The sequence below is a fragment of the Nannospalax galili genome, unplaced genomic scaffold (assembly GCF_000622305.1).
Source record: "Nannospalax galili isolate Female #2095 unplaced genomic scaffold, S.galili_v1.0 scaffold340, whole genome shotgun sequence".
Lineage (NCBI taxonomy): Eukaryota > Metazoa > Chordata > Mammalia > Rodentia > Spalacidae > Nannospalax > Nannospalax galili.
In genome coordinates, this window is record NW_008347519.1 from 291318 (window position 1) to 300582 (window position 9265).

The 9265-nt window shown below is 46.3% G+C and overlaps 1 pseudogene; it reads right to left on the bottom strand.

The window, feature by feature from the left end:
* Window positions 1–347: 347 nt before the first annotated feature.
* On the bottom strand, window positions 348–8929 carry LOC103742935 (annotated as a pseudogene).
* Between the last annotated feature and the right edge of the window lie 336 nt (window positions 8930–9265).

A 9265-nucleotide genomic window follows, 5' to 3' on the forward strand; every position in this document is an offset into this window, starting at 1 on the left:
TCCAGTTTGATTATACAAGTGCTAAATGAAAGAAAAGTTTGGAATAAATACATCAAAAAAAGGGTGGGCGTGTGCAAAGCTGTGAAACTATGTTGCATGCAACAGGTTCTATGAGGGCGGGAAGTGCATGAGAAACGAAAGAGTTAAAACACCGGGAAAGGAAAGGTGGAGCTAAATTCTCTCACTCGTCTTTGTCCTTTGCTCGGTGTTTGAGGGATGCGCGTGAACTCGAAGTAGTTGGAATTTCCCTTTTTGTCGATGGGGGCTTCCTAGTAGAGCTTGTCCACTTCCTGTCGCTCATGGTGAGCAGCAGCTCTCTCGGTAATCCTCCTGGATGGAGCAGGTGTTTGAGGGATGCGGCGTGAACTCGAAGTAGTTGGAATTTCCCTTTTTGTTGATGGGGGCTTCCTAGTAGAGCTTGTCCACTTCCTCGTCTGTAAACCTGTCGCTCATGGTGAGCAGCAGCTCTCTCGGTAATCCTCCTGGATGGAGCCAGCTGTTTCTTCATCAAAGCAAACGAAAGTATTTCTGATGCCATCTCCGGGATCTGTGCCATTCAACTTCTCCCCAAATGTGGTGAGGAACCAGGTGAAACTGATGGGGCCAGGGGCCTCATTGAGCCTGGCATCCAGGTACGGGTCAATGGGATTCTTCCCTGAGAAGCAAGCATGTCCTGAAAGTCTTCCTTGTCTGTGAAGCCGTCCCCGTTCTGGGCTATTTTGTTGAAGGCCTCTTTGACTCCTGGATCTGGGACTGGTCGAACATGGCGAACACCTTGGACGTTGCGCGCTGAGGGCGTTTCTTGGTGGTCTTGGTCTTTCCTTTTTTGCTTGACGTGGTGGCTATTTAATTCAGGTCTGAGGATGCTCCGCGACACTACCGGGTTGGCGATGAGCACTGGGCTGTGGCCGGACGGTGGCAGCGCACATTCTTCAAAAAAAAAAAAAAAACTGCTTAAAAAGCTGGGCATGGAGCTGCATGCTCACTTGGGAAGCAGAGGCAGGTGGATCTCTGTGAGACTGAAACCAGCCTGGTCTACATAAAGTTCCAGGCCAGGTGATGTTACAGTGAGATCCATCTCAAAAAAGCAACAACAAAAAAGACTGAGTATTTCATAACACAGTTTATATGAAATGTGTAACAAAAACAATTTTGTAGAGAAACAAAGAAAATGACAGGTTGGGGAAGAAATTGAGACTGAAATTTGGGCAGGAAGGACCTATGCAAGGGCAATAGAGATGTTCTAAAATTGCATTGCTTGTGATAGTTGCATAACTACACATTAAAATATAAAACTGTACATGTTATAGGTGCTTTTTTTTTTTTTTTTGGTCTTTTTGAGACAGGGTCTCCCTATAGCCCCAGCTGAAACTCACTATTTAGATCAGGCTGGCCTTGAACTCACAGAGATCTGCCTGCCTCTGCCTGCCAAGTGCTAGGACTACAGGCCTGCGCCACCACACCCAGCTATGGGTACATTTTATAGTAGGTAAGTTATACTTCAATAGAGCTAAAACTTTTGCCTATTTGTTTTTTTAAGGATTTATTTTTATTTTATGTGTATGAGTGTTTTGTCTGCATGTATAAGTATACCATGTACATGCGTTGGATCCCCTGAAAATGGAGTTATAGACGGTTGTTAGCTGCCATGTGGGTGCTGGGAACTGAACACCAGTCCTTTGCAAGAGCATCAAGTGCTCTTAACTGCGGAGTCATCTCTCCAGCCCCATTCCATTCATTCATTCTTGAGACAGGGTCTCATTGTAGCCTAGGCTGGCCTCAAACTTACTATGCTTCAAGGCTGATCTTGAGCTCCTGAGCCTCCTCCTTCCACCTTCTGAGTGCTAGGATCACAGGCATGTACCAATACACCCAGTTTATGTGCTGCTGGGGATTGAACCCAGAGCTTCATGCATGCCATGCAACCACTCTAGCAACTGAGCCACACTCCCAGCCCTGCCAATTTAAAAATAGAAGCTGTTTATATCATCTTGGAGAGGGGCCTTGTGAATCCAGGAACGTTTTGAGGTTCCTGAGCCTTAGAAGTTCCCTTAGTTTCCTAAGTTTTTTGTTTATTTGTTTTGTTTTGAGACAGGGTCTCCCTGTAGCCCCAGTTGGCCTGGAACTTGCTATGTAGACCAGGCTGGCCTCAATCTCACTGAAGTCTGCCTGCCTTTGCCTCCAGAGTGCTGGGATTAAGGGTGTGCGCCACCACACCCAGCAGCACTTCCTAAGTTTTTTATGAACCTTCCTCTTCCACCCCAGAGGGACTGTAGGAAATAGACACACAATATTAAATAATAATTAAACCAAAATGCCTTCTGGTTACTCTCCCCAAACCTTTACTTCCCTCCCACCCCTCATAGTCCTCCTTTTTCTTTACAAATCTCTTTCCCAAATTCATTAATTTTTGTTTCGTTTTGTGTCCTACAGAGTTTAACGAGGGTCATCTCTGTGACCCTGGGTTTGGAACTAATCACTGGAGCTTGGTGGGCCCACCAGTGGGTGTACAATTGTATGCTATGCCTTCCCCTCTCCAAGAATCTGTTAGTTGCCAGTAGATCAGTCCTGTGAGCACCTTCCTTATCCATAGCTGTCAGGAGGGCCTAGTTTGTGTGGGCCCCGTGCCAGTAGGCACATCTGCTGTGAATTCATGATCATCATAGCTGTGTTGTCCTTAGGGGACAGCATGTCACTGCCCTTCTCTCTATCTTCCAGTGCTTACATTCTTTCTGACCCTCTTCTGCAATGTTCCCTTAGCCCTAAGAGAGAGGTGTAAATGTCTTGTTTATACTGAGCCCTCAATCAGCCTTCATTCTCAGCATCTTGTGCAGCACAATTCACGGCAAAGAAGGGCTTCTCTAAGGAAAGCTAAGAGTAGCCTTTGTCTGTGGGTAAAAACAGATATTTAGAAGGTGCTCTGATGTTATATCAATTCAGCTAAGAAGCAATATGGTGTTCCCCCTAAGGCCTAAGACCTCTTCAGTCATGTGTTTTTGACCAAGTTTACAGTACTAGATATGGATTTCCTCTTGTAGAGTAGGCCTCAAATCCAATCAGGCAGCAGTTGGTTGCCCCCATAACAGTCATGCCGTTATTGCACCAATGGACACATCATGCCTGGCAAGTTGGTATTACAGTTCATACAGTTCATAGCTGGGTAAGACTATTGACACTTTTGCTACCACTATCACCCTCAGCAGCCTGCATAGCACCATCCAGTACTGTGAGTGATAACCAACAGAGAAGCTTCCAGCTCAGTTCCAATCTTATATCTTTCATCCAAGGCTCTATATGTCTTCAGCAGTAGAGTCTAATCAACCAGTTGTGATAAGTAACCAACAGGAATAACAAGAACCTGTACTGTTTGGGGGCCTATGGGGCTTCCCTGACCAACAACTCCTTCAAAAGGACCTCACATCTGGCACTGAGGTGTTTTTTTTAGTGACCTACTATTTCTAGGATCAGTATTGTCTAGCCTTGTGAGGTGAAGGGAACCAAGGCCATGAAGACCTGTTTATATTTAGACAACATGATGCTGACATGGATTTCCTGTATGAGCCAAGATGGCTAACACTAGACATTCAAAGGGCTATGAGTCAGCACAAAATGGCTCACATCAGATGTCTGGGAACCCCAAAAGTAAACAGTAATATAATCTGTTATATATTACCAGCTTTGGCAAGAAGCCACTTTGTGTAATTTTCTATAAAAAGTTATTGGGACCAAAGGCATATGTGCTCTTGCCCAGTGTCTGCCTGTCCATTGGCCTGTGTGCCCTCGTCTGCAGCCTCCGGGTCAGAATCGTTAGGCCCAAGGGCAGAGGACAGCTACAAAGCACACATCCTACACTCCCTGTGCCATGGCAGAGCTGCGAGAGCTGGGAAAGCAGCACACACAGAATCCGGGGAGTCAGTCCCACCCAGACAGGTTGCAGCACTTCTGGGACGGAGGTGCAGATAGTGTGTTAACTGTGGAGGAGATGGAAAAGTTGGTTTCCATCACCACCCAGCCTCTCTAAGGTGGAGCTTGCAGGTCTTAAGGCCACAGAATCAGGAAGGACACTCGACTCTGCCATAGCCCTTAACCACTACACAACTGCAGGCAACCACTTTACAGGTTTCCCCTCTCAATCAGTTTTGCAGAGGCCTACCCAATCCCCTAGCTTCTTGTCGTCAGCCTTAATCAGGTTGATTTGGTGCTCAGCACAAATGGCTTCCACCAACTTGACACACATGGGCCCATCACAGTTGGAGGCAAGCACAGAGATGGGTTTGGTGTTTGTCTGAGCTTTCGCATTTTTGAGAATTTCCACTTGCTAGGCCATTGTGCATGAGGGCAGTCTTTAGCACCTCTTGTAAAGCAGTGTTAACGTCTATTACACCTTCAGCAGCAATGCCCTCCTCAGCTATGGCAGTGGATTGATTGTAGGTGAAGCCAAATCTTGAACACACCCAAGCATCTGCCTCCAGGCCACTCCTCGGAGGCCAAGGAAATGCAGAAAGTGAAACTCCTTTTTGTTTATTTAAACTTACATTTTTCTTTTTTTCTTAGATAATTTATTGAGAATTTCATACATGCATATAAGGTGTTTTGATCAAATCTATGCCCATTCCCTCCCCTCCAACTCCTCCCATATCTCCCCATCACTTTTTTCTGATAACTTCATGTACTCTTTCTTCTTCTTTTATTATTATTTTTTATGGGGCTTTTGGCTACTCTAACATTCCCCCCTCTGAAGAGATAACCTTAAAATCTTCTAAGGATTAGATAAAAGTTCCCAAATACTTTGGACATTTTTGGCCTGTGGAATAGAGTATGTTGCTAAGAGGCCCAAGGACATTGTGAGTTTTAGCCAAAAAATTGGCTTACTTTTCTTTGGGGTCTTTTTACCCTAACTACCTGGACAATTCCTACCTCCTATTCTTATCACATCATCCTCTGAAGACGTATCCCAACTTTCAGATAGGGAATCAGGATGCAGACTGCGCCAGCTTCTTCCATGCTGAACAGGGATGCAGGGTGAGACCCCTTCAGTGGGTCTATCTAGAAGACTCCCAAATTGCATAACTCATATCTGTAGGGGAAAAGAATGTCCTCTTACATGGGCTTGATACAGATAGTTCAAAAGTTGAAAATGCACCAGGAGCACAGTGTTTCATGTACCCAGATGTGAGTAGATCTCATTCTGGCTGGAATCAATAAGAAGATAGATTGCCAGCCAAATGAGATGGTGTTAGCCCCATGGAACCATCTGAAGCCTGCTCGGCAATATCAGATGTTCCCTAAGGAAATGGACATGAAGTCCAGGTCAGCAAGAGTACATGAGGTGCAACTCCAAGACTTTCTAACACCTGTGTCAGGTGAACTCACCCCCTTTTGAGCGATGGTGGGGCCAAGGTGCCAAGCTAGGGAGACCCTGAGAGACCAGAGGCTTCATGTTGTATTGACTATACACTGGTCCCCTACCAATGTGCAGAGTGTTGGCCCTTGTTGATACTGGAGCTGACTGCACTTTAGTCCATGGAAACCTGGATCTGTTTCCTGGATTGGCAACATACATAGTTAGCTATGGTGGCAGCACAGCCAAGGTCAATTCACTGACTGTGACTTTGGGTATAGGCTGTTCGGCTCTCTGGCCATATGCAATGTGTATTTATTTCTCCAGTGGCTGAAAAAAAATTATATATATAATCTCCTAGGAATGGATTTTTTTGAAGGCTGGAAACCCTCCAAATGATTACCAGAGAGGTCAGACTTCAAGTAAGGACTGTAAAGCCCCTACAACACCCATATGTGACCAGTGCGGCTATCAGATGAAACCCTGAGAATGTGACTATGAACTTGTAGGAAGGATGTTTATTAATGGACGTAATCTGGACTGATGACTTTTAATTAACCCCAGAAAAACCATGTGCTCTTGGGTCTGATGACTGGGGAATCTCCTTGGCAACCTCAGTTTGGTACTCCACTCAAAAAGATGAATGTATGTGGGTATGCTTGAGAATTACCATATCAAAGTGCTGCAAGCAGCACACCCACCCATTGGACACAGTGGAGGTTGGAAGGGACACGGGATCTTGGATGAATGTGAACTAGGGATGAAAAGACAAGATGCTCTGTGAGGATTAAGGGTGGAGATGAACTTGAATTCATACTTCCACAAAGAAGCTGGAGAAACCATTCTGAATAGATTATGGGTGTGTGCAGGAGACACGACACACAGTGGGAAAAAGGTTCCAGAGTCAGTTCATTGACACAGGGTGAAGACACAGATAACTCTATCGCACAGTTCGGGGAGACAGATGATTCTAATAGATAACTAGGGGAATAGTATCCTCCTGAGTTCAGGCCTACTCTTAAAAACTTAAGAGTCAGCTATTTGTTCAGGTGATTATGATCTTGATGTAATAATAAACGCTGCATGAAGTATAGAGAGCATGCATGCTGCCGTGCCATCCACCATGGACCTGATGGACTAATTGAGCTTAGGTTGGTACCACTATGTATGAAGCAGGAACAATTTGCCTTCACCTAGAAAGGTCTACGGTGGACATTTGTCATATCATGTTGCCCCAGGGTTATTTGTATAGCCCTACTATCTGTCATAGTTTGGTGACCCAGGACATGGGGTCTGGGCAACGATCTAAGGTGGTCACTTTGTATTATGTTGATGATATGATGATAATCTCTGATTCTCTTGCAGATTTGGAATCAGCACCTACAGGTCCTGAAAGCCTGAGAGCCAACTAAGTCTAAAAGCTAGGGACTGGAGAGATGGCTTGGCAGTTAAGAGCACTAGTTGCTCTGGCAGAAGACCGGAGTTCGGTTCCCAGCATCACATAGTGGCTAACAACTGTCTGAAACTCCATTTCCAGGAAATCCACCACCCTCTTTTGACCTCCACAGGCATTATACATGCAGGTTTACTTATATACACGCAGGAAAAACATTCATATACATTAAAAAAAAAAAAAGCTGCCCTAAAATCATGGGGATGGGCAGTGAGTAACTCCAGAGTACAAAGGTCTTGTTTGTGTACTAAATTCTTGGGAGTTTTCTGATCAGGTAAGACCAAAGCTATACCAAGGCTGTGGGCAACTGACAAGGATATTAGAGAATATTCACCTCACCTGGCCCAGATATTGTGGGGATTGAACTGAGGCAGCTGAATGAGTGTTTTTAGCTGCCAATCAGGCCATTGGCCAAACACAGGTACTTAGGATCATTGACCAGACCCAACCACTTCAACTGAATGTGGCCATTGACATGGAAAGGTTTTGGTTGGGGCCCATGGAAACATTTGGGAAAGAGGAAAGTACCCATAGGATTTGGGTCACAAATATGGAAGGAGGCCAAGACCACTACACACTTATTGGGAAGCAGCATAGACAGTCTTGCAGGCTGCTGAGTCTATCACTGGGAGAGGTAAAGTCCTAGTGAGTACTGCATACCGCATTGCCAGATGGCTAAAGTATTGGTTATCCACTCCAAAATCAGAGGTACCCCAAATTCCTACTTTGGCTAAGTGAAGTGCCTACCTAGACCAGAGGGGAGCACTAAGTGGTAGTTCCCTAATGCTGAGTTACAGGAGGTTCTGGGACTAGTAGAATATGTAATCATGCCAGACATGGGGTTCCAGGAGATGGAGCCCATGGAGCCAAGTCTGTATTGAGAAGGTGCTACTTCACCCTAATGCCTAGTACACTGATAGATCCAGAAGGAGGCCACGGGACACATGGACATCAGTGGCAGTCCAACTGTCCACCGACATTATCTGGACAGAGGTCGGAGTCAAAGTAGCCAGTTGGCTGAACTAAGGGCTAGATGACTGGTGGTCACAAATGAGTCTTACCCCCTGTGCTGGATAGCTTTAGTGTCAACTTGACACACCTGGGTTGATGGAGCCTCAATTGGGGAATTGCCTTCATTGGACTGGCCTGTGGCCATGTCTATGAGGCACCTTCTTGATTGTTGAGTGATGTGGGAGGGCCCAGTCCACTGTGGGTGGTGCCATCCCTGGGCAGGTGGGCCTGTGTTGCATAAGAAAGCAGGCTGAGCAAGGGCCAGGGGAGCAAGCCAGTAAGCAGTGATCCTCCATGGTCTATGCTCCAGCTCCTGCCTCCAGGTTTCTGCCCTGAGTTCCTACCTTGGGCTTTCTGATGAATTATGACCTGGGAGATGTAAGCCAAATAAACCCTTTCCTCCCCAAATTGGTATTAGTCGGAGTGTTTTGTCACAGCAATAGAGAAACAAACTAGGACATGTGTACACCAGTAATTTGGCAGTATACAGGGGACTTACTGTGGATCCCCACATGTCACCTCCAAGATTGGGAGGTGGGCCACCCACCTGGGTAGGGCTGCCCCATGCGGGAAGACTTCCAGCCTGTAGGGAAACAGAAGTCTATGACAGCTTATTATTTGACAGGCTACAGACCTCTGCTCAGCATAGGGAATGTTGAGGCTGACAAGTTAGCCTATGTTGGGTGGATACAAAGGCCAACAGCAGAGGTTACTGCACTGATGACTTGGACAAGCAAGAAGCAAGGCTAGGATAAAGGTAAATCCTGATAGACACTAGGCCTCTCATGTGGGGACCTAAAGGCCCCGCCTTGCATAGGTCCGAAAGGAAGTTACTGGGGGCGTGGCCTGGCTTGCTTTGAAAGTCTGAAGAATACTTCCGCACTGCTGAGGAGTGCATGATCAGTGCATGACCATCCTTACGATACACCCTTGGGGCCGGGGGGAAGTTCCAGGTGCCTTTATAAGCTTTGGAACACTTGCAATAAATGAGTCCCAGCTTGACTAGGCTCCCTGTTGCGTCTGAGTGTCCCTGGGTAATGGGGCTGGCGTGGGCTGGCAAATGGCATGCTTACTCATCCCCAATCCTCACCTCGCCGGAGGTCACGGGTTCGAACCCCCAGCATCTGGCGCCTAACATGGGGCTCAAAGGAAGGTGATAAGAAGAAAAGAAAGAAGTAAGAAGAAGGAAAAACGGATTGGGGCCAATCGAGGAGGCTCGGGGTAAGCAAGACCCTAAAAATGGGTAACACAATTTTTAAGTTTGAAGACCCAGCACTTAAAGCACTGAGAGATATGCTTAAAAGCAGGGGATTGGATTTGTCAGATCCCATAGCTCAAAAGGTTTGGGCAGAGGTGATTCGTTTGGCTCCCTGGCTACTTGGGGCTAATGTTTTTACTGGGGATACATGGGAACATGTGGAACGTCTAGCTCAACAAAGGGAGGTTCAATTGGGGGTTGA